Below are 5,713 nucleotides of genomic sequence, written 5' to 3'. Positions count from 1 at the left end.
TATCCCTGCACCTATCTATGAAGTCCTGGGCATCCTCATGACGCTCGCCCCCGAAGACCGGAGGGTGAAGCCTAGTCCATCTATCCAATAACTTCTGTGGATCACCATCCGCAGCTGGTCTGGGCTGGGGTGCCACTGCAGCAACTAGCGGAGCCCTATCTGCGGGTAGTGCAGCCAGAGTCTGATACACTGCAACTGCATGTCCGGGAGCCTAAGCAATAGGGGTCTGTGCTCCCCCTCCTGCCTGTGATGTAGCTGGATCTGCTAGAAATAAACCAGCATGAGTCATAGAATCCAAGAACCGCAGTATATGACCCATGACCTCCCGGAATCCCGGTGCTGTCATAATGTCCGCTAGGGTGGGATCTGTTGCGGGAACCTCACCCTGCTTCTCGATGATAGGATCTCCCGCGGGATCTGCTGGTGGTACTACTAGGATCACTATAGGATGCCCTGGTCCCCTACCTCGGGCCGGTGCCCTCCCCCGGCCTCTGCCTCGGCCTCTAGCAACGAGGGAAACAGCTCTGCCCGGGTCTGAAACATCAGTCGTGCGTGTCCTTACCATCTGTGAGAGAATAGAAGAGGGAAATTTAACACAACCACCACTGCACTATAGGAAATGAATAAAGAGCAGTTTTTCTAACACCCTATAGCCTCTCGAAGATAAATACAGACGTCTCTGTACTGATCCGCAAGACTCTATTAGGTTTGCCCATGTTGTGAGACCTATGTGAACCTAGTGCTCTGATACCATGTTGTCACGACCCAAAATCTACCAAGGGTCGTGATGGCGCCCAACACCGTTGTCAGGCAAGCCAATGCAGAAGTATTAGTAAATTCATATTTTACTTACCCGAAACGGTTACAGCATTTCTTAATGTGCAATTCAAAATAGGTGATGATAAGCAATATGTAATAACAATTATACAACCCAAAAGAACTATCTACTAATGTGTGTGCCAAGACCTGGTATCACGAGTAGTGGGCAACTAGTAGAATGTACAAAAGAATAATTCTATCCTACTGTCCGGGATAGAATATATATCAAGAGTAAAGAAAGACCTTATCAAGCTGCTGAACGGCACAGAAAGGGAGCAGCTCACCTTGGAAGTCTCGAAATTCGCTCAGGGATGCGCGCCAGACTGATAACAAGATACACTTATCTCAGATCCTGTACAATTAAGTACATAAGTGTAGTATGAGTACATAAACAATATGTACCCAGTAAGTATCCCGTCTAATTTCGAAGAAGTAGAGCTGATAGGTTAACTTGATACTTACTATGGTCAATTAATATGAGAAAGAATCTGTTATAAGCATGGATAGCACAATTTATTAGCATTGTATGGCGAGGAATAACAATTCTTCTTCCAAATTATATCATGGGTATCCATTTACGTTTCAAGGCATATATAAAGTTCAGTCCATAGAGAAATACTAAGTAAAGCATGCGCAAGCAACACTGAGGACGTACGGCCCGATCTAACATAAAAGTAAATTGTGCACTACCGAGGGTCGAACGGCTCGAACCCTAGATGCATCTATTACCCGGCTCGTGAATCACACGTGCAATGCGGTCAAATATAAATAACTCATAACAAGCAGACAATAATATATATCTGAGGAGTAGTTGTTCACAGGAATATTCAAATCCTCTTTTAAAAGACCAAGCAAGATAAGGTTCCTCTACTAGTCTTATTTACCTTAATCAATATGATTTAGATGAATCCAAATTTATCATCAAGTTACAAGAATACCACGCAGAGCATGCTTTTGGGTCCAACACTACCCGGACTTAACATAATAGTAGCTACACATAGACTCTCGTCACCTAGTTCATACGTAGCCCCCACATATAATAGCAATTAATTCAATTATTACACCTATGGGGACAATTCCCTCTTACAAGGTTAGTAAGGAGACTCACCTCGCTCCAAAGTGCACTTCCAATACCAAGAACGAGTCCAAGCCCTCAATTCGGAGTCGATCGATCTTTAACTAGTTAAATGAGGTAGGAACTAGTCAATATAGACTCACAATATTGAATTCTAGCTATTTAAGCAATTTCCCAACCTTTAACACAAGTTTCCTAAAATTTGAGCCTAGGCTTACGTGCCGGGATTCCGATTTACTTTAAACCTAGTGTTTAATCCTAGGTCTCGCTCTAACCCCATATTTTACTTTAACCCTAGTGTTTAATCTACCTAAAACACAAGTGTTAAACTAAGAATAGGTGGCGTAAGCTTACCACAAGATGCCAAGTAGAAGCCCTCTTGCAAAAGCTCCCAAAATCGCCAATGGAGGAGTGAAAAGTGTCGAAAATGACTTAGAACATGCATTAAATAAATCTCCCTGCTTCAGCGATTCCCGCATCTGCGGTCAGGGGACCACATCTGCAGTCCCGCACATACGAAAAGGTGCTAAAAGGGCTAGGACTGCTTCTGCGGTCTTGAGGCCGCTTTTGCGGTTCGAGAGCTGCTTCTACGGTTTGGCCTGGCCTTCCTAGGGCCTCATCTGCGGTCTCGCACCTACGGTCTACTAACCGCAGGTGCGGTTATGACGGAAGCAGCAGCTTCAACACTTCTCAAAAATTTCAACTTAACTCGAGCCTCGCCCGATTGATGCTCGGGGCTCCCGGGCCCTGCCCAAACATATCGTCAAGACTGAAATCAAGAAACAGACCTACTCGAACCGTCGAAATGCCCGAAACAACACTAAATCTAAGAATCACCCCCTAAAACCAATTGAATCAACTTATGAACTTCAAGTTCTTAATTTTTCTCTAATGGGCCAAAATGCCCTTAAACTACTCGGATTGACACCAAATTTTACTGGCGAGCCTTAAATGATATATTGGACCTGTACCGAGCTTTAGAACCAACATACGATCCTGATACCCATGAAATCAATCATTAATTAGTTTCTTTAAATATTTAAAACTTCAGATTAACAATTTCTAATAAAAATTCATTACTCGGGTTAGGGACCTCGAAATTTGATTCCGAGCATACGCCCAGGTCCCATATTTTACTACGGACCCTCTGGGACCGTCAAATCACGAATCAGGGCCCGTTTGCTCAAAATATTGACCAAAGTCAAACTTAGCCATTTAAGAAAATCCTAAGGAATCAAATGGGCATATTTCACTCCAAACTCTTCCAAATCCTGAACCGGCCATCCCCGCAAGTCATAAATTAGTCAATGCAAGCACGGGAAGTTTAATTCAAGGGAACGAGGTTCTAAAATGCAAAATGACAAGTCGGGTCGTTATATCACGATATTTCTTTGCGAACGCGGTCAACGCCTCGCGTTCGCTAAGAACAAACTTATGTTGACCACCTTTTCCTTTATCGCGAATGTGACCCATGCACGCGAACGCGAAGCCTTAGCTTCTCAACTCATCGCGAACGCAGCAACACCCTCGCGAACGGGATGACTGCTAACCTCAGCACTTTGCGTACGCGGGACCACCTTCCCGAACGCGAAGGCAAACTCTACTGCCTCTCATCCCAACCCTTCGCGAATGCGGGACATCCATTGCGAACGTGAAGTCCAAAAGCCTGCCACACCAACAACAGTTTTTTTGCAACTTTTTCCAACATGAAATGATCTGTTCAGCCACCCGAAACTCACCCGAGGCCCTCGGGACCTCAAACAAATATGCCAACATATCCCATAACATCATTACAACTTGTTCCAATATTCGGAACACTTAAAACAACATCAAAATACCAATTTGATATCGGATTCAAGCCTAAGAATTCCAAAAACTTCCAAATTCCGCTTTCGATGAAAAAGTCTATCAAACCTCATCCGAATGACCTAAAATTTTGCACACGCGTTAAAAATGACGCAAAGGACCTACTCCAACTTCCGGAATTCCATTCCAACCCCTATATCAAAATCTTACCTATCAACTGGAAAATGCTAAAATTCCAATTTCGTCAATTCAAGCCTAAATCTACTCCGGACCTCCAAAACACATTCCGATCACGCTCCTACATCCCAAATCACCTATCGAATTTATCCAAACCATTAGAACTCACATCCGAGCCCTTTTTGTATAAGCCAATATCCGGTTGACATTTCCATCTTAAGCTTACTTAAAAGAGTGTAAGTGTCTCAAACCTTACCAAAACCTCTCCGAACCCGAACCAACAAACTAGGTAGCACATAATACAACTGAACAAGACAATAAGAATCATAAATGGGAGAAATAGAGCGGTAACTCATGAAACAATCGGCCGAGTCGTTACATCTAATTAAATTTAGGTCAATAATATAGTTGCCTCATATATGACTTATTGATTGCTCTTCTGGGTGAATCATACGCAGAACGCATTTGAGATGGCAACATACATTTGGTCACTGGTAGGAACTTGGGAACTTAGTTTTCTGATTGTGGTAGAGTTACTGATTAAAAATTAAAACAATTTTGTATTATTGTCAATAGGAAGAAGTAGAGTTGCTTATAAGGAAACGTTGTTCCTAGTTGGGATACTGCTGACAGTTATTAGGAATATTTTACCTTTTGTAGCCACTAGATGTAAGTTCCGAGTACTAATTGTTATTCACAGACCCTCCTTTGGCTGCATATCGTTGTGTGATCAGAGCGAGTAACATCTTCTACCTTGTGTTTATCTTGTTTTACACTCTTTATAGTTTTGATTTTTGGAAGCCTCTACATAACTTCTACAAGTCTAAAGAACATTTATTTAACTTTTCAACTCTTAAAGCAAACTACAAAGTTATATTGAGCTTTGGGTCAGACAATATGACAAAGAGCAAAGCAGAGACTTTCATATGTGGTTTGTGTCTGTTTTACATTTTCACCTAATACTTAGAAAAGGCAAAAGTGGCAATTTTGTTTTGCAGTGATACAAAATTCTCTCCATAGGAGCTAACCCTGATTTCCTTTTCTAGTGCAGTGGGAAATTAAAGGATCATCATGTTTCACAGAAAATCAAACCTTTCACGTGATCCGCTTGTCACTTGGATACCTATCTTTGTCTCACTTACTTGTTAACTTGTTGTTGAATACACTCATTGTGGCATGGCCCGTGTTAACCTGTCGATGCAGGGTTATTTCTCAATTCTTGTGTAGCTTTGTCACATTTTCACTCTATGTTATTGTTGCCTAAGTAACTAAAAACACTATGTAATCTCTTTCTTTTGTCCTTGGCTATATATCCTTCTGCACTATTCCTTGAATCACCGATGATCGAGCAGATGGGTTCCGATACAAGAAGACAATTATTTCAGAGAATATTAGGAAGTCGCTACATGGATGGCGATGCAAGGTGAAAACCAGACTCGAAGGTTCAGTTGTTAATCCAGAAAGATTATTAGCGATCACATCATTGGACTCTGTGGAGTATGAGACAGATCAAATTCATAGCATTACTACCAACAACACAGCGGGATGCTCCCTATTATTCGAAAATACCAGGGTCTCAGGCCAACAAATCGCTTTTGAGTAAAATTGCACGAATGAAATCTCAGAATGTGATGATGAGTTACATGTTCCATTTTCTCCTAGAAATTGACGAGAGGTTTGGTGTAAAATATGATGATGGATCAAACAATGACAATATAATTTCGTGCCTTCTACTACTAAAACCACAACCTTAGACTTAGTCTTCTTGTTTATTTTGCTTTCTATCTATCTATCTATCTATATATATATATATATATATATATATATAATCAATCT

Source organism: Nicotiana sylvestris, chromosome 2, assembly GCF_000393655.2.
Source record: "Nicotiana sylvestris chromosome 2, ASM39365v2, whole genome shotgun sequence".
Lineage (NCBI taxonomy): Eukaryota > Viridiplantae > Streptophyta > Magnoliopsida > Solanales > Solanaceae > Nicotiana > Nicotiana sylvestris.
This window is presented reverse-complemented; position numbering follows the sequence as displayed.